This window comes from Varroa destructor, unplaced genomic scaffold, assembly GCF_002443255.2.
Source record: "Varroa destructor unplaced genomic scaffold, Vdes_3.0 BEIS01000001.1, whole genome shotgun sequence".
NCBI classification, from domain to species: domain Eukaryota; kingdom Metazoa; phylum Arthropoda; class Arachnida; order Mesostigmata; family Varroidae; genus Varroa; species Varroa destructor.
Genome location: NW_019211454.1, coordinates 9701908 through 9723085, shown reverse-complemented (window position 1 = coordinate 9723085; position 21178 = coordinate 9701908). Strand labels below are relative to the sequence as shown.

General features: G+C 41.8%; 1 protein-coding gene across 3 annotated transcripts in view; it reads left to right on the top strand.

Annotated features, from left to right (window-relative positions):
* The window catches only part of LOC111250889 (uncharacterized), a 123788-nt gene that overhangs the window by 50712 nt on the left and 51898 nt on the right, over positions 1-21178 (top strand). The window contains exon 2 of one of the 3 annotated variants that reach the window (XM_022806832.2): positions 3185-3233. The exons of the other annotated variants lie outside the window; for them this stretch is intronic. The gene's annotated coding sequence lies outside the window, so the exon portion shown is untranslated. The remainder of the gene's footprint in view (positions 1-3184; positions 3234-21178) is intronic. 3 annotated transcript variants of the gene reach the window in all.

The following is a 21178-nucleotide window of genomic DNA, read 5'->3' as shown; positions in this document are numbered from 1 at the left end:
CAACGACCTGTGCTCTTGTTGTTTGCATTTCTAAAGCATTCCAGCAAAACCTAAACGTGCGACTATCCTTCGCATACTCATATCGTCTTTATCTCCTGAAATATCAGTCCATATGTAAGGATTATAAACAGTTCGACTGCTTCTGCGGCAGTGGCAGCGGCAGCAACCGTTGCCACAAGGGTGGCAAAGTAGCCATCGATGCATCTACCATAGGATTATTACGCTACGTTATTTGTTGTTGTTGTTGTTGTTGTGGAAAGTGTGGGAGACGCGCAAAAAGATCGTTTGCGTATCTACGAAAAGCCTTAGTAACTTTGGAATCTTTTCTAATGATAGACGCTATTGCGGATTGTTTGAGATATGCGCGCGCAATTTTTACCGCATTCAGCGATGAAGGCGAAGCTTCTTTGCAGTGTGGCACGATTGGCGCGCGTGGCAGCATGCAGCCGTTAGTCGCCAGTCGATTCGGTCTGCCTACGGTGGAACCGTTTATCGGTCTTAGCGCGTTTATTTAAGCGACGGTTGAATCGTCACGAGAACAGTGGCAATGGCAGGGCAGTTCGTGCAGTAGTCGGACTCGCCGGCCATAGCCGCGCCATCGCTGGCTAGACATAGAGGACCGGCTTCTGACGTTTGCTTGCGCTGCTTCAACTACTGTTGGGTAGATTGTTCAGCTGAACGGCCAAAGTTGGTGGCACGAATGGCTTGCGAAGTAGGCAAGACCTTTACAAGTAGACGTCAAAGACTTATTAGCAAACAGCAACGACTCCATTGGCGAAAAGGGCTGGATGCCTACCGCCGATCGAGTGCTTCTATGCGCGCTAAACGTAACATTTTCGCTTAGAGAGTCTCACCAGCTGTCGATAGCTCTGCTATTTACCCAGCAGCATCAACGTTTGTTACAACAGCAAAATCATTCCTGGCAAAGCAATGAGAGCTCATGGAGGCATAGATAAGTTAAAAACGCACGTAATACGTTGATGATTCTCAGTTGGCCATCGAGGCAACAAGACTGCAAGCAGCGTGCGGCCAACGATGGGTCTTTGAGCAGCCATGGGTGAAAAACTACACGATTTAAACGAAGAAGAAGAAGAAGAAGAAAAAAAAAGCAGTGGAGAATCCGCCAGTTCTCCCCTCTGCTCATCCGGGTTATCCAGCCGTATCCTAAACTCTGCCGCCTTCAGGTCCAGGCTAGCAATAACGGTAACAGCAGTAACTATGGGCGTCCAGCAAGTCTTCTATTCGTTTGGCCATATGACGCCTTGCACATATTCTATGTATTAGTACTTTTTGATTTGACATCTCTAGAATCCCTAATCGCTCTAGCAATGACAACAGCAGATGCGGTAGTGGTAGCAGCAAGCAGAACTTATAAAGTTCCAAGTTATGTGAATGCGCGCGCGCTCGAACACTGATGTTTTCTTACAGTTATACGTGTAGAAGTTCTGAAGCACAGCTTAATGGCAGTAATATATATGGAGATGTAGAACGGACGATCTTCAATTGTGAGCGGCGACGTCGGCTTTCCAGACGATCCTTAGCATTATGCTTCAGCAACAGCCCCTGGGGGGTGCAAATCGATCTTTGTAATCAATTCGATAAGTGGAACGTTAAAAGTAAGCTTTTGCTGGGTATATAAGATGCAGCCGATTTACTTGTACAACATGTGCGGGTGTGTGTACGTGTCCGTGCATGCGCGTCAAGTATCTTCAACAAAAAAAAAACGACTTCGAATCAGGAACATCCAGGACAGATCATGTCATTTCGGCGAAACACGCGTAAATGAGCGAACGATAGAGCAAGGGCTTGAGGCTGCATTTCTGTTTTATCAAATGTTATATGAGACTATCGTGATCTCTAGCTCGATCTTGGAGACTGCGTTCGATTTAGACTATACATATTGGATTAGTTATATCTATATTATATATAGTTAGATTCTGCTTAACCTTTATTATATAAATACACGGCTGTGATCGTTCGTTCTTTTTAGAATGTAATTAATTAAGAAATTGACATTCAAATAAAGAAAATGTATCTTAAAATGCCATTGGAACTAGATCAACCTGCGCGATCTACAACTAATCGGATACAAAATAAATGGGTGGAATTATTTAGGATGTTTACGGACAACGTTTCGTAAGGTAAAAAACATCAACGACTTTCTTCCAGAAAAACACTGGACACGAAGTATCTCAAGGATCTGAAGGACAGTTGTGAGTTTGGCAACAATAAATCAAATGTTGATCGCATGTTCATATATTAGAAACGAAACAGTTTCACTTCGACAATGCCACATAACATAAATGAAGGTAATCCGGATTGAAGAGAACTATTTTGTGAAAAATCCAGTTTTCAGGAAAAATTGTTTGAAATGATAGAGACATATTCAAAATTCAATGTCACAATTAATCAGCATGATTGAACTTACTGGGCAACTATAAGTTCATCTGCTACGCAGGAATATTGTGTAAACTTGTGGTCACTGTGAAGTGGAGCAAGATTTTAAGTATGGATCGTTATTTTTTGACTAAAGCCAATAAGTTGAATTGAATGCAAAAATCTGTCCTATTATATATTGGAGAGAATTTCGATAAGGGTGAGAGATCCTATTATTAACTAGATGGTAGTATTTGCATGTTATGTGAAAGTATATCTTGATGAGAATTTTTCAAACAGATGTTTGGATGAAGAGGTCCCGTAAAACATCCTGCTCGTTTGACGTTAATAGGCTTATTATTATTTTATAGATATTTTAACAATAATCTATGTCAGAAAGCCATCGACACTAGACAATTTAGAAGCCACCATTAAGCAAAGGTGCACCACAACACCAAGGGAAATATTTGTTAAGGTTTGTCAATTAGTAGGCTGGCGCTATCAGCAGCGTATTGATTTTTATCGTCTGGAGCGATAGGAGGAGAAGTTGTGCATTTTTCATAGATTTTTCTTTTCGGATTCGAATGTTAACTTATATCAATGAAAACTGATGTTACAATCGTTTAATTCACTGTGTACACACTTTTTTGGAAACTTCCGGATAAGATTATCCATATATTAGACCAGTTGTAAGAGTAGCTTATCGCGTAATCGTATAAGAGGTGATCGAATCTAGACAGAGTCATCTTCAGCCCGAAAGTAATGGTCACGTTTAGTGCTAACAGTTGTGTATACGATCTTATTACAGGTGAGTGTTGCGTGTATTTGCCTGCCCCGCCTGATGTTGCAAGTTCAAGGTACTTAGCCCGGATCAACGAAACAAAAAAAAAAACACAGAACAAACGCGTGTCCATTGTAAACAGATTAACAGATACCCCGCGTAACAAAAACCAACGTAGTAATTTTTCTAGTAGAAGGGGCACATTTTCAAGGATCAGTTCATAAGTGGAGCATGCCAAACACTCGAAGTCTTCGCGGCAAATAAATACTGTGATTCCATTTGTGCATATCATTGACGCTCTGTTATAGCCACAACGATAGCTTGTGAACCATAACGAGAATCTAAGATTACGCTTTTCGAAAACGCTTGGGAAGAACTTGGTAGTGTCGTGACACAATATTTGACTTTTTGACTTATTGATAATTTAATGATGAAAAGATCAGTCTAGATGTCATATTTTTTCCAAAAATAAGCCTACTCACACGGTCTGACTAAAAAGCTGAGAGCGTTCGCGCTAGCATATGCATGTTCCAAAAATGACGAACTCAAACATAAAATCTATGATCAGGGGCAAAAAGTCAGCAGTGTAAACTATTATTGCCTGAAGGTTATCGCAGACAAGAAAGTTCACTTTTACTGCTTGTCATTGTCAACCGTCGCTCTTCTTTTGGATTCCGCCCTCGGTACGAACATACATATATATACTCTATCCCCAGCGGTAGGCTAGGTGCTCGTCCCTGTTCATTTAAACTTTTTCCATGACAGCGCGGTGAGTAACGTGTTTGCCGCGTGCTAAACCAAGGAAGATTTGGAGGCCTAGGTTCGGATACGCGCGCAAAGAAACGTAGACAGATTTCATTCTGTGCTGGAGGCCAGCCTTCTGAAAAAATGTGTAACAACTTTAGTAATTGATATAAAACGTATCGATCTGACCAGCACCTTAAAACGTGAGGCCTAAACATGATCATATCGAATACCTTTTATTTGTCATATTGCTCACTCTCTGCCTGAACCTATCTCTCCGTTATGGACAGCACTTGATTTAGCTGAATATGTAATGCTCAACTAAGAATAAGCCTATATGGGACGGAAGTCTAGAACCCACATGGTGCACGTAATCTAATAAAAACTACCCGTCGCTGACTGTCGAGTCAGCACAGACGACAACATCCCCAACAAGAACTACTATAACAACAAGCCGTATGTTTTTCTGCTAGCCTTTCCAGTAGAGCGTAAGGCCACCGGGTGCCCTATAATAGACCCCCGAAAAGGGACATCGCAATCTTTGTATCTTACTCCTGTTTCGTTGGCATACACATCGACTGCTGCCGCACGGCAACTTCTACCTCCACAGTTGTTATTGAAGCACAAGCAACAACGTGACTCTCTGCGACATTGAGCAAGTCGATCTGTCCCCGTTGCCATAGTGGAGCTGAATGCTCGACATCGAATAGCAGCGTTCGAATCATAGCTCTGGGACATTTATATGTCGTTTTGTTGCTTTAGTTCACGCTGCAGATGTTGCCATTGCTTTCTTTAGCTTGTCTGCCAGCAAACGGGCCAGTCAGGCCGCTTGAGGCCGCTGTTGCGGATGATGATGCTGCTGTCGTCGTAGATTTAGAGCCGTCGTTTATTGATCTTTGATTTTCCTTTTGAACCATCCATGGCTGTCTGCGTAGCTTCCATTGGGATCGTATATACCTTCATCTACGTCGTTGTTATCGTCATTGTTGTAGTCGTCGTGACCGCAGTAGTTTTTCTTGTTTTTTCCCTTTATCGGTAGTTATCACCGTCCGCTGCCATAATACCTGCTGCAATTCGTCGCTTACGTCTCGATTCGACCGTTTTTATTAATCTCTTGATTAAAGTGAGGCTAAAACCCAGTCGCTAGCAACTGGCCGCGGCGGCCCCATTGAATCACAGTTTGGTCTCAAATCTAAGCCATCAAACTTTCACGGTATCGACAACAGCCGCAGCGCGAGCGCTTGGGTCTCCCGGTCGCGGACGCGGATGAATGCGATGAAGAAGATCAGTGGCACTTTGCAACCCTAATCGCAATAACCGCGGTCCCGTTAGTCGCTGGCTACGACGATGTGTCGATCTGGCATTCGTGTGACGCCCGTGTGACTCTAATGTGTGATGGTGGTGTCGGAAGGGCTCCGTATCCCCATGACCCTCGTCCTGACGGCAGCGGCATTAGACGTTGGTCCCTTACGCTAATGCGTCGCCGCTTTGCCATCCATTGTCGCTGCTCGAAATTTCGACCTAGCCATTGATTACTGGCATTGCTGTTGCAATTGAAGCCCTTGTTGTAACTGTTGTTCATAAAAATCCCAGGACATCTCTTTGCGTTCAGCTGCTTCGGCAGCTCCTTGTTTTCGGCGATGATATGCGCATGTATGTCCGTGTTTGTGTCAGTATATAAGTGTGGGGGGCCTGCGTAGGTCTTTTTTCGGCGGTGTCGACTGTAATGGAAAGCAGTTCCGGATCCTCGGGGTGTGGAGGAAAGTTAATCGGATTCACGAGCAGCACAATTTAAAGGCATGTGTAAGGCTTTCGATTGATACGTGCCTGGTCATGTCGTGTTTTTGGGACACTTTGGTCAAATACAGCATATAAAAGAATAAGAAAAATTAATAGAAGCTCGAAGAATAGATCTGAGCGATTTGAGCGGGAGTAAGGCGATCGCATTATTGAGCAGTGCCGTTAGAAGCTGTTGACTCATTATATTATAGATGATTAAATGAGTTTTAGTCTACAGATTCACGTCATGGATATACTGAAAAGATAGGTATAAATTAGCTATTTTTTGTTGTGTTGCTCAGCGGTGGCTTATTATGAACTAAATCGAAAACAAGGCTTCACTAGTATTACTCTTGGTAAAATTATTCGGCGGCAAGTTTCAGAATTGATAAGTAGAAATTATCCTTTGTTTAATAACTTCATAAATAAATAGCTGAATTTTCTAATTAGCGATTTGAGCTTGCTACTGTATTGAAGTCTGTCAGTGTGCTAGCGTTTATATCAAGTATAGACTTCTAAAGGAAAAAGTTTATTTCGATATTTTTTGACGACATACGCAGCGAGACAGATAATATCAAATGTCTCCAATGGTTTCCGCAAGACCAAAATACGAGATGGCCTTTTCTATCTGTTAGAATACAATTGTATTTTCTGACATTTGAACATCGAGGCAGTAGTTTTAATGCAAATAGAATAGTTTATAGAGATGACTGGTCTGCGCTACAATAATTATGGCTATAATTGATTGTACATATGACCGTTAAAAAGAACTTAAATTGGAACATTATGCGAGCAACAAACGTTTCCATGGAGGTTTTTACAACGAAAAAGACCGCAAATGGCGGCATTCACTCACTACAAACCTTCACTTACAACGCTGAGAAGTTTCAGTTACTTTCAATTGCCTACCCATAAAAGTGTTCGCATTAAATACCAGACCTGATAACTCTGTCTGTTCGTTAGCGCCCGATCGATAAAACTCAAATTATTGATTAGTGAGGACCGAACAAATTCACGTAAATGTGTCTCAACACGAAAACGCAGTAGTGTTTTTTGTTGATGTAAAAGTTTCCAATCTGCGCCGATCACCCGCTCGGTCTTCGGATAACGTTCTTAAGAAAAATATTCGAAAAAAGTATGAACACACCTGTCCAAGTGTAATGACTATGACGTGCAAAGGCTAACACTAACACGCTTATCTTACCGTCTACGCAAGAATCTGATCGACTTGGGCGATCTTGAAATGGCAATATCTCATAAAGTAGAACAAAGCTGTTTCGTAAAAAAGCGACGGCCGGAAACCAGTTTTGGCTCTGAGTAACACAATCATGCAGTCGATAAATGACGAGTGATTTTCTCTATTAAGTAATACGAAACAATCTTTTCGTTCATTATTATAGGATGCGTACAATATCCTTCGAGATCGCATCACTATGATAAAAATGACTGTGTTGCGTTTAGCATGCCCAGGACCAAACGTGTCTGGGAAATTTAACGTGGGAAACTGACACTAACTCGATTTGTGTTCAATAAATAAAGTGAATACATTTCTGCAGGTATCGAAAACGAGTAATTGCTTTACTAGTTATTAGTTAGCCTGTAAGCATTTTCACCCGAAGCACAATGTATATTGCAAAAAAAAAAGAAGAAAAAAAAAACTTAAGACCATTAAATACTTGCTTTAATGATACAAACCAAATAAGCACCGATTATCGACGAATGAGTGGAATCTTCTGCAAAATTCAAGTAGCTACGTAAAGTCTAAGTTCAACTTTTGGCTGGCTCAGATACTATAAATGAAATTGTTCCGAATGGATAACGTCTATAATTCGTTGCTTTTAATTCGTATATGTCTGTGGTGCGTTCTTGTTTTTAGAAAGTCACGCTTAGATTTTGCACCGAATTGTTGAGTTGATGCATAAATAGTAGAAATTTCTGTTTATTAATTGCCTTCTCAATTTTTTCGTATGCTGATGCCCAAGTGCTATCTATCTAACTTTCACTATCTACCTTTTACTGCCTTAGTAAGCATCACAACATCAGATCACGTTCAGTTAAACAAATTAATGAAATTTTCGCTTGCTAATCGTTTCGCCACCTTGCTGTGCTTGTTATTGCTTTCGACTGTTTGATTTTTGCGCGCGCGCGCATGTACTGCTACATGTTTCGCGCAACGACCCTTAGCGCCACGCGGGATTTTCGCGCTCCAGCGACGCTCCGTATCCAAAAAGAAGGAGCTGAGCAACCCCGACAAAAAATGACGACTAAAAGGGTACCTGTGATTCGACTGTGGCACCAACCAATAATGGCTAACTAAAGAAAACGAACGGACAAAATTCAGCGAGCGTTAAAAACGACATCAGGAACACCTACAAGAGGTTTAGCAGGGCAGTAGAATCTGTGTTACAGCAGAAACTGTAACGTTAAAAATGGTAGCTACAAGACACTAGCAATAACAAAGCACAGGCTTGTGCGAAAACATGCAGGCTAACACTGGCGGAGTGCTGAAGTAGTAGTAGTAGTAAGAACGGTGGTGATGGTGAAGTTAAAACATTTTATAGACATTAGCATCGTCTATAAAGCATATGTAATATAGTATAATAGTGAGGTATATTAAGTAAGTCATCAGGAGATGTCCGTTACACCCGTTGAATCGCCTGGCATAATCCTGGCAGAGTTACCTTTCTCGATGTTCATTAGCTTTGCACTCATAAACTACTCCGCCGTACAATTTGAACGTCTGGAACGTGTCTCGAAATCTTCGCTGGGGGGTGAACAGGAGAGGTCCATAGCAAAGGGGTGTTGATTCGTCGTTGAGCTTGTATGGACTAAAGCACATTGCACGCAACTGCCGTTGGAATCGCCACTTGGCTTGTTTACTAAGCTTGCTAACTTCTGTTCTGCTAAAGTAGTCAACCCGGCCAACTCGAGCATCTCGATCGAGCAGGGTAATGGGAGACGTAAACTAACGCTAATGATAAATCCTCTAGCACAGAGAGAGCAAGTGGTGATTTTTTTGTTGGAAAAAAATTATCGCATGGAGGTGACGCAGTCGTTAAACGAGACGCTGTTTCTAAGAAATCTCGATGGCAAACTCCATAAGAGAGCGTTGAATTGAACATTATTAAATAGCTTCGTATAGTCGGCTCGGGACGTCGGTGCTAATTGTGTTCTGCTGCTGTGTGCAACCATAATGAATGGTCTGCTGTGTTTACGTTAATTCTCCTTCATATCTTCAGAAGTTCAATCCAATTTCTTCAATTCAATGACTGTTCTTTAACATACGCAGTTAATCCTATTAGAGGAAGACATCTGTCAGAATCATTGAAGCTGATTTTGACTCATCTCGTTCCTGCCTGGGTTATAAGCAACTCGTTTTAGGTTAGCCATATTGTCTGGGCTTAATTTGTTTATTGAAAATTTGTGTACCTAACCATTTCACGTATATGTTACTAGTGGCCAGCTAATTTCACTTTCACAATCGTTTGAACAATGGCCAATAATAAAATTTGGAACTTCGATGACATCGCTCAACTACTAATAAAAGCAACATTTGTGAGTTCTTTGTTGGAACGCGTGTCAGCGCTGCCGCAGAACAATTAGTACATGGCCGATTTCTACGTATCTTCTGACGATTCGCAACTAGTGATGTTCTCCCACCAAAGTCAAACGCGATTATGCCCTAGGGTCCTTGTAACGGGGCTAATAATAATGCTTAATTGGATGGTTTGAGCCTGACATGTGTTACACGACAGGTGTGGTCAGGCAAAGAGACGATTAATACAGTCTAATTAGTCATCTATAGTAGGTTTGAGTGGTGGAACTTGAAGATACGTACTTTTTACGTCTACGATTCAAAGACATATAGCTATAATTAGATAGTAAGGTGGTTTACTCCGAAAATGTGTCGAAAGGGCAACGCTTTCCAGCGTAAAGGCTCGATTAAAGGTACTGAGATCCGAAGAAAGTTTTTCATCGGTCGTCAAAAAAAATGTCGCTTACAGCATTTGTCCTCAATGTCTTTATCTTTTTAAATTTTGTTTGGCGTTTGCTTTGGCGACGTAACGGTTAACCCTGTGGAACACACATATTGTGTGCATGTATGTTGTATTATTCATCCAATATAACTGCGGCTTCCTCCTTTACAGATGCTAGACAGGACAATGGTGTTTTGGGAGAGGCTCAAGATGAGCAGTTGCCTCTTAAAAAAAAGGGTAGCAAAAACGCAACGGAGGTACCAGCAGCGAACCATATCTAAGAACTTAGTATCGTCGTTTTTCTGACTACACAACAGGCACTTCTCAAGGAACTAACTGTGTGTTTCCACTTACTAATCCACAAATATAATAATAATAATGTTTGTACGTGTCCGTTATATGTCAAGGGAATTTTTTTGTTTCCAAAGATGCGCGAATGATGTAAAATACTAACTACATCTTTTGCCTGGTGAAATTTAGATGATAACAACTTTTATTTATTTGATGCTTTTACCCTAAAGCATAACTGAGGCTTCGACAGCGGGATTTGCATAGTCGAGGCTTCATAAATGTTTAACATAGTTTTTCGTGGGCTTTGTCTGTAAGTGCTTGAGCTACTGCTGCCATCTGGGCCATCAGCGCCTAGTCGATGCGTAAGTGACGCTTGTGGTGCCGAACTAAAGGCAAAAACCAACTTATCAATCAGTTCTGAAAAATACTGTACACTATTTGTGTACGAATATTTTTTGAATCGAAGGTGTAAAATTCGAATTGTTTTGGATGGATCTGTGAAGCCAGGGCCAGGACGAGATCTGTAACTGGGTAACTAAGGCCTTTGCGTTGAGTCGTTAGAGATGTATTCATTCACTTCCACTTATTTTAACGCATACCCTGGAAGCATCTGAACACGCAACATAGATAAACGTGTCCTTTCACAGATATCCAGTCATCAGCGATCTTCAACGACGAGCGTACAGGACGCGAACGGAATCAGCGGACTAAAAACTCCCACATGTTGTTGCTTCGTGGTGATAATGCGGATTTTTTTTATTTTTTCTTTCGGAAATACATTTATCATTGTGATTGTTCCTGTTTAAAATCGAACGGGTAAGCAGTCGCATGGTCAAAGACGATCGTGTCCTGTCATACGGCTTATAACAGTTTCCCAGACGACTTTTCATTTACCGCTTTTCATATCTGTACAAACAAGGCCTCTATTGGCCACTGCCTTTATTATTTAGTTGTGCATAGTGTATTCTTTACATTCGATATATGTATGTATAAGAAGAAGCAAGTGATCCGTAATAGGCGTATTATTGGGTTACCTGTTAGATAGAAATGCAACAATGACAGGCAAACGCCGCGTATGATAATATCGTTGCATGAATTTTACTTAGAAGTTATACGACACCTCATTATATTTCTATGACAAAGTAAATGATAACGAGTCCGCTATATGAATAGAAGGGGAGGTGTCACAGCTGCGGTGCGAGCCATGAGCAGACGGAACTTTTCGTCTGCTCCTGAGTTGGCCCATGGAATTATTTAATGGGTTTGTTTCTTTGACGAACGCTGTAAAGTCCGACTGAATTACGCCCCAGGGTCATAATCCGAGTGGATCGGGCTGGTTTCTGACAAACGCACGTAGGCGAAGATAGCAGACGCATCTAAATCGAAATGGGATCCCTGTTAAATTAATAGATACCGTTAGCAAGCCACGTGCGGCGGCCAGATCATACCTATGTAGAGTAAGTTTAATGAAAGGACCCTGTTTGTCAACGTTTTTACTTAGTTACTGTTTTTTAGTGAGTTAATAATGATTTTCGTTTTGCAATTTGCGAATAATATATTTTTATAACAGAAGATACAAATTTAAAGATGAAAACGAAATGATTTCTGGGTACCTGTATTGTATTTTCGCTTTTCTTTTTAATGACCTCGCTAAGCATTATCGAACGCGTTTTCCAACTCCAGGAGGTCTTCCCCAGTGTGCGTTGCACGTCAAAGATCATCAATGAGTTTGGATCTCATGGATCCAAAGTTAGTCCAACAGCCACAGAAGATGCAGATTAATGGGCAGATTTTAGCATGCAATGCAATGATAAAAGCATAAAACAAACCTCCCGACTCGATACTAAAATAGGCAGCTAAGTACCTTCTTTTGGCTGTGTCCGTCCACGCGCGGCCAATAAGTATCTCCACAAGGTGTTTCAGTGCAATTAACATTAACGACCATTTACTTACCCATTGTACGAATCCGAGACCAAACAATTCCGAAATATTGGTATCGGCGTGTAATAGTAGTATTACTATTAATGTTGTAATTTGCATTAATTTTGAAACAGCGACACTACTTGGATATGGGAGGAATAAGTATATGACCAGGCATCTGTAACCGGTAGAGATTACGCCTCGCTCGTTGCCTCATAGGGCCGTTACCAATGGCGTTAGACGTACTTAATCGTATTGCACAGTGCACGTAAGTGCAGGAACTACTGCGACGATAATTGCGACCGACGCATTTACTCTCAGGACAACAGCATTAATATGCGACAATAATGTTTCCAGCAATAAATGAGCATGAACAGCACGAACGGGCTGCGCTTGTTAGAATATCGTTCAACGTGCCTTGTTATGTCGCCCAGACCACCCATATGCGTGCCGATATTTCATTTGTCATGCAAGTATATATATGCGTACAGATATTAGTCGTATTTATTATGATATACATATATATATAAGAAAGGAAGATTTCAGTCTACGTTTGTGCTGGTGAGGGCGGATTCACTAACGGTCACCAGAGGGGCTAAAGCAAAACGGGTTTGTGGGGTCTTTAAAGGCCACTCCCACTCGACTGATAGCTAAAAACGATCCGCATTGAACGGCATCGCATCGCGGAACAACATGCCATAGCATACAAACAATCACCACAGTAACAACTGAGATATTACCAATATTAGTACTTTAGAGAAGACACAGAATAAACAACGTTGATACCCTTGGGGGGTTATCAAAGTGACGATGATAATAGGACAGTATCTGCAAACGTATCAAATGGATGGCTCGATAAGGGAATAATAATAATCACAATGGGAGACGGGATGTCAGCGTTAAAGAGGAAAAAGGTTTGTGCTTGGAGACTTTTCTAATGGGTGGCCTCGGCGGTAATCGCGGATCTCTCAGCTTTCCTGCATGACCATAGTCCTGCACTTCGCGACCTGCGCGACACATGTTTAGAACAGCTTATTTGTTACACACGTTCGTTACTATTATCAGTATTCGTGTTATTATTACTCTGGATGTTATTTATACAGTGGCTGCTACTCTACGGCGTTATTATGGCGGACTTGAGTGCTAGCGGATGCATCGCTCATAGCGCTGTTATTATGCTTGCTTGTTCGTGTCTACATGTTGTACATATTCAAATGATGTTTTGTTTCATTAGGAATGTGCTTCCTGCATTTGCCAGCTGAAGCTGTCCGTTCTATGAGTTTTGCTGTATTTACTGAAAGAGGATTGGTCTGAAAATGATCTGAAACGGCAGGACATATTACAACAAAAACGCTCTACGACGGAGCTCGCGACCCCGGAAATAGATCGCGAAAAAACTCCATACACATATATATAATAAATAGGTCCTGTTATACGTCCTAACTGTATCTACACTGTGAGCCTGATCTAAGCCTGAAGTACAGTCAGTTTAGTTCACATGGCCATTATTTGAGCTCACATTCAACGAATTATACAGACGCTGCAGAAAGAATTGCTGGTACCTTGAATCAAACAATCGCCCTATATATATACGTGACAACTATCAATTGAAAATGAGTACCTGCAAGCCACGACGGACCGAATCAGATGTTGTTGTCTGCTCAACATTGCAAGGGCAACTGACTGAAGGTCCCTATCTACAAGACCACATGTATAGCAAGCAGCAGTCTGTTATCATCTTCGTGTCGATATCGTTGCCCTCTGATGCTTCTGCGATGTCGCTATTATTATTGTTGTTGTTGGTGGTGGTAGTATCGTCGATGATGATGATGATGATGGTGATGTCTTTGTTGTTGTTGTTGTTGTTTCTGCTGCCGGATGTCAGCATAAAGTCAGTCAGGCTATGCGATTGACGATCTCATCGAAGGCAGGTACGATCAGCGCCAAATACCAGGTGACCAAGACTGCGCCAAACAGATAAACAGACAGACCTGTTCGTTGAACGAGTTGGACAATACTACTTTTTAACGATGTGCTTCATACGCGCCACTGTCAGCAACCCAGCAGACATTTGTACAATGGTCATCATTTACTGATTGCCTGCCACTTGGACAAACAGAGAGACTAAACATGTATCTTCGCACAGATACTCATAATGGTGCACATAATACACTGCGTACGCATCTGTGTCCTCGTCTTCCACAATGCCAAACCATACCAACTAGCCTTACCAGTTTCACCGACCAGTCCACAACAACAACAACAACAAAACTAAGACAACAATAACAATGAACGCAGCAATAACCCAAGATGTCGATACCGATACAGAAAAAGAGAAAACGCAAACGACGACGACGACGACAACGGCAAGAACAGATGCTGTTGCTGATGATATCTATAGTAATGGTGATGGCGATGATGATGCTGATGATGACGCTAACGGTAATTGTGCAGACGACGAAAAAGAAGAAGACATCACAGGGATAGATGAAGCTTGCCGCAAAGATGGCAGCGCAGTCAGACGCCCCTAACGCTCACACAGACAGACAGGTCGCTGTTGACAAAGCGGTGAAACGGTGAAGTAGCGGGCTCATCGCTAGTATGGCTTTTTCAGTAACGACAGGGCTCCGTTAGATTAGACGGAACTGCCGCTGCTGTACAGATAGATTGGCATACGCATAAATTTATGCAGTGTCAGACGCCAAACCGCCTTATGGAGCGATGAGCGCGCGGCTGCATGGTCGAGCGATGCTGGCGAGTGAGCGAGCTTGATTCAATTAAAAGTTCTAACGTCGACAATGGCGAAGACGATGATGATAACTCTAAAGACTGAAGAAGGACAAAAGATATGCAACGGGAAAGAAAAGACTATCATAGATAGCAACTGTCAGCATCAGAAAGGTGGACGCTGGAGTGTGCGGTTACATAGTATACGCGTTTCGCACCAAAAGTATGCTATATATATATATATATAATGAAAAGAGGGTAGAAAACAGAATGTTTGGCCGGTCAATAATTGTCGTCATAGCTGATGACTGGGATGCTTGGTTTTGCATTGTAGTATATTACCGTATCGCGATGTATCTGTATCAGTAGTGAAGACAAATGGTTGTTATTTAGATAGTTCTTCGCGAGACGAGTATATAATTCATTATTAAGATAATTTGTTTCGCCACTTGTTATTGTTGGCTGTTGATGTTTATTGCTGCTAGAGTCACTGCAACTGCTGTCGTTACTGCTTTTTTGAAGACCGAAGCATGACTGGCCAGTAGAAATCCACCCGAATAGTCGGACTATGATGCTGCAATACAATGGCGCGGATAATAACGACACATAGTTGAAGCTAGACAATGATTGTGAGGAGATTTTTTTCCGTATCTGTCTATTTGAATACGTAACATGTATGAAAACTGTGTATTATATACATGTACAGGACCATCCTTCGTCACTCGTATAAGGTCAAACCGTATTCATAGCTATGTCAACCATCAACTCAAGTAGAGTTCCATAGTTCTTGAGCTGGTAAGACACAGTAGGGCAGAGAGATGTTTCGCAGTTCTTCGACGCAAATATCGTCTGCATCTTTGGTGCAAACGATATTTGCATTTTTATCCATCTGTCGACCTTCTGGCTGCTAGCTGGCGGTACTGATTGCGGGTAAAACCCATCTTAATTTCTCAGAGTTTCGAATAATGCCTCTCCGGCGAAGTGGGTTAAATTGATTAATGTCCGCACACTTACGTACGAGAGTTTGTCATTTCTCACAATGATTATATTAAGGGAGCATCCCAAGGCAGGATGGTGAACACAAACTACTTAAAATTGTGTGACATAGCACGTAAGCCAATTGCATTAACTTTCAAAATACACGTTTCCATAAAAACAGCATTCCGTATAGTTTGTGTCGTTTTTCTGGAAATTTACCACCCACTAGCGCTTCGTTCAATTCGTAAACTCAGCCTATGAACTTGTTTTGCGAAAATGTTTTAGATGATGTCATATCGTACCCCAAACCCATGCTTGTTGTTCTTTATAGATTAATTTGCTTAATCTAAAATAGAATACAATGCTATTTCCGCGTACTTTACGTTGCATTGTCAGCCATATTATGGTTTTTAATAGCTTTTCGTTTTGATATGCTTCGAAGAAATGTCTTCAGAAGTTGGGGACAGTGGCACTTTGTGATGCTGTTTGCAGTAGATTCATTGAATGGTAGGGGAGTAGTGCTTGATCACCCGAATCGACCGTCTGATAAAGTTCGTTTGCTTATGTCTTTTGCTTTGCGTCATTCGTAGCAGCTGCTAGCGGATTTTCAACCGGGGTAAAAAAATTTAATCTATTTTTTCTACTTCAATACGTATATATCAAAGCTGATTAGAGCTGATCAATAGAATGCAGAGGCGTATACGATTATAAATGGCCCAACAATTATTTGCTGTTGTACCTCTGCGCTGTTTGTAGACGAGAGTGAGTGTCTCGATTCCAGTTACTGATCTGATTTTTAGAAGGAAATCTCCAGGTATTATGATATTCCTCACGACGCCTTGCGTCAGCTGATTTCGAGGAGGATAGTGACTTCCTGAAGGCAGATACATATTGTGCATACAGGCGTCAATTTTTATGCAATTCTGATGCAGTGTTTAACTGTCATAAGTCTGTTAATGCACTCTATTGAGAACCCTGCTGAATCTTCCGAGAGACCAGCTAGAATAAGAGAAAAAAACATCTTTTCTGTTTTAAGCACCCTGTCCTAATCGTAGCTGACCATGTCGTTTTATATTCGACAACGGACTACAATAGTAGATATTTGCTCTTAGATCAATAGCAAAACTGCTCAGTTAAAAAAAATATAACTATACACACGTCAATATAAATAAAGTGGTCGATTACCCTCGTTAATCCAGCTATTCATGTCTGGTAGGCGCTTAGCATCAAACATCTGATCTAGATTCACTGCCGATGTTGACTAGCTAACTTCGTAAAGCCGACTGTTTACAAGAGACTCATCGTCATTCAGTAAAAAATCATTATCTCGGGTCTTTTTCATCTCTCGCAGAAGAATTATTATTCGGCAGTCGGACGTCTTTGTTCGACACCCGGTGTCGCGGCCACTAGTGAACACTAACTTTTACCCCATGTCGCTATTCTTATTCAAGCCTGTCGATTTCGTATTTTTCGTTTGTATATTTTATATTTACCTAGCTTTTCGTACACTTTCAATTGTTCCAATGTGACCTGTTGCGTCTGACGCCACTAGCTACCATCTATAGGCCGACTGCACTGGCGGTAACGGTTCAAGTGCCCTAACGCAGGCACACAGACAAGGCAGCTCGTCCGAGCCGTTGACAACAGCAGCCACAGCAAACGACTTTATTTAAAATGATATCGTTGCAGGCGAAGGTGAACGGCTCTACAACTCTGGTTAAACTTTCACTATTGCTTTCAGCGGTTAACAGTTATCCCGAGAGGGTTTCGAGAGGTAGAGAGCAAACTAACCGACATCTATTATGGTCATGACCATCACAATCATTATTACCATCAGCATTGGCATAATCAGCGACATCTATTATAATAACTTTGTTTATTCACACAGATATCTATTATAGGAATTGTTAGAACTATGATTTTTTGTCTCATTATTCTTATTACAATGTGCGTTGTTACGTCCGCAGCGTTCATAAATTGGATAAATTATGAAAAGTGCGAAGAGTGAGCATGCTGGCGTCGCATGAAACAACAAACAAATACGATTTGAAATGCGCGCGACAAAGGGCCAAGTCGACGCGCGTCAATGCAAACGATAACAGCGACGACGACGACCAGGACCACGACGACGACAACAAGAGCAACAACAGGGACAGCCCTAGCTCCCAACCCGGCACGCACATTGTTCTTGTAACAGCGGCTAGAGATGAGTCGAAATTGCGGCACTGTTTTGCAGGCTCTCGTCGTGGTAATGGGGTGGAGGAGTCAATGACGGTGCAAACATATGTAGGAAGCAAAAGTATTCTCGCTGGTCCTATTCATTGGCTGCTAGATGGGAATTTTTGTGTTATGAAAATGAAACCATTACTGACGACAGCAGCAGCAGCAATGGCATCAACAATAACCGTTGGTAATGATAAACAGCGGCGACAATGCTTAGCCATTGGCCAAAGGGAAAAAATGCACGGAAGTCTGACGAGAGAGGGACATCCATCGAGCATCCCAAACAAGCCGATTCACATGTAGCAGAACAGCCAGTATTTTGGTATCAAGCAGCGCAATTATCTATAGGATTTATATTGTATTGATATAGTTGGAAATGTTAGTAGCGGAATTCTCGCCTATGGTCCGCCAACAGTGGCGAAATTTATAGAGAGGGCTATGAGGTGCGTTTAGCATTTAGTCAGTGTTTAACAAAATAAACAGTTCCAGGATTGAAAGCGATATAGAGACCTCTTGTTATGATGATATTTATTTAGTATGATAGCAAATGCCGGGGACTGCCATAAAAGATCACTGTTTTCCGTTACATTCAGTAACAGTTACATCACTATTGCACTAAACATATAATAGGTACGTATAATTTTTTTCAAATATGCGCCTAATTGTTACTGGTGTATGATCACATGGGCTGCAATTTTGGAGGCAAGCGAATTGGCGGTAACCGCAGAAGGGTCTAGTATTAACTTGTGGTGCAGACCTTTCTAGGACAATTTATAATATAGGGTTCTATTTAGGGTTGCCGTATCCTGTTGACGCAATTCACTGTACTCATTACTACTTGACTATATGATCAACGTCATTTTTCGTATTCTCGAATTCGTATTTGAGCGGATTATATTTAGATTAGCAGCTTTTTCGAAACTGTCAACTATCGAGTAACTGAAAATTTTCAGTTTTTTGCAGTCATTTACTTTGTCTTCAATGTTATAGAATGATCGCAATTGCACTATTCTACAGTCGGAATTTTCAAGCGAATCGATTATACACGGCGAACCTTTTTTATCCGCCGAAGTCCATCTAAACATAAAAGCCCTCCTTTAGATGGGGCATAGGTTCGAAACCGGCTGTAGACACACTTTTTGTGCCAGCATGAACCTGCTACCTAAAGCGATATTTAATGACAGTGCCGAACGTAAAACATTTATTTCGGATGTACGTCAATATTACACAAAAAAAAACAAAAGACTGAATCCAAACAGTGTTCGCTGCTTTTCTCGAAGACCACTTTCATTTCTTTAAAGTTATATTTACACAGGCTTTGACTACCTGTCCAGGTACTCATTCAAATAGGTTTTCTACCGCTTTTTATTACATTAAGGTTTTTAATGGTCATTTACACAGAATGAGCGCCATCGTAGACAATTTCTTCTTGAGTAAAATATCCTAAGCACAAAAATCAAATTTTTCTTTCTATCCAGTCTCTTCAGCGACGCATTGCAGCCCCCTAAAACTCCACGTTATAGTCTCCCTGTAAAGTAGATGAACATACGTCCCGACGAGATAATGAACTGGTCCGTTAGTACGTCGCCATTTAGGCTCATTTCCTTGCCAGCGTCCTTGTCTTGAAACAACGCGTGTTCGCGCGGTCAGCACCTCGACGCGTTAAGGCTTCGTTTCCCCGCGCTGGCAGCCTACAGATATCTAATAGCAGTCAAGTGTTTTAAGTCACTGTCGTTGTTGATCATGTTGTATCTTCGCTGTGTTTTTTTTGTATTTGTAATTGTCGTTAAGAGCATAGCTGCGATCCTGTGTTCTTGTGTGTACAACAACAATCGAGGTGGACAATATGGATAAGCGGACTGCCGCCGCAATCAGTCCCCTGGCTTCTGCTACCACTACACTAATGGGAATAGTTCGGCTGAATTAAGAGAGCGAAAGGCGAAAAGATGGCCGGAAATTATTATAGAGCAACTCAGCGGCCATAAACATAACGTTTTACGCGCAGTATCACGCGGTTCTAACGATACCGTGGCTGTTCTGCAACGGGTTAGATTTTAAATACCGCCAGTAGCAATCACAGGTCCAGGTAGCCTTTTTTGTCATTATTGGATAGAGACACTATTGTGGAATTATCATAACGCATTGCTAGCTGTTCTGGTTGACCAGGCATGGTGCACTCAAGTCCTCTGACGGTCGGGATTTTTTGGCCCTATGATGCATTGTTTCTGTGTAAGGGTTAGCAGTAGCGGTTATACTGTGATCTTTATATCAGACAGCCGCACTGAGTTGCGGTAAATTTTGAACGTCCTCTAGCTCTTTTCATGTTATTTAACTGTTGCTATGACTGGTAGTGCTAATGTCAATTTGAGATATTTCCAGACAATAATTTTACGCAAAACAATCACAGTAGCAGCAGCGGCTTTAAGGGAATCAGGGATGGTTGTAAATAATAGAGACTTCTGACAATGCGTGGAAATAAACGGTTGTCGGGGAGACGGCCATTGCAGTGGCACGTCGCTGAGGAGAGCAACGAGTTGAAAGCAAGAAGGCATCACACGGTAAAGCACCTTGAATATAGGGTAATGTCATCAGATGGGCCAGATGGGTCTGTCGTGTTCGATGCGTATGTGGACGCAATATAGGTGAACTGGAAGAAAGCGCGCTTGTGGTTAGGGCAAGTTGGACAAAACCAGGAGGACACGTGGAAATTTTGTGGCTACGAGGCCGAACTCGCAGCACACCTTATGGCTTTCCTGAGAGTAGTGAAGTTCAAGGGAAATTACAGAGCCGGAAGCATACAAGTACTCGGAGTGTTCAATAGTGGATCAGGGGAATATACAAATATAGCTAGTTACCTATGCTGCATTCAGCAATATTAAACATACGTAGGCGGATGATACATCGGAAGAGAAGAAATGGGCTTTTTCAATAGTCAACGGTGTAAGATCGTATGCCATCATCTTTAAACAAATTTGACCATTATCTAGTACCTGTGCAAAGCTCTGAAGCTAGAATTTCGCGTATCGGCTTTCTCACAGGTGCTAAGCACAGGGGGATAACAGGGACGCGGCTCGCGTAACTGAACTCTTATTCTTGTTACTATCATTATCGTTGCGATGGCCGCTGTCCCTGTTACGATGATAATTGTGCTAGTAGCGGGCCATAATTTTTTGATCGTTCGGTCATGGTGTTACTTTGGGGTTACCTTTAACCCTACCAACAGTCAGTAATAGTTGGAGGGCTTGGAAGCGATGGTTAAGGTAAATCTAGTGGCAGTTCTGCTATTGAGGAGCGGCTGGGTACGTTGCAGCGAGCATCTCACTATTATACCGTCTAAAATGGTCTGCCTTACAAAAGAAGAGTATGACAAAACGGACGGCAT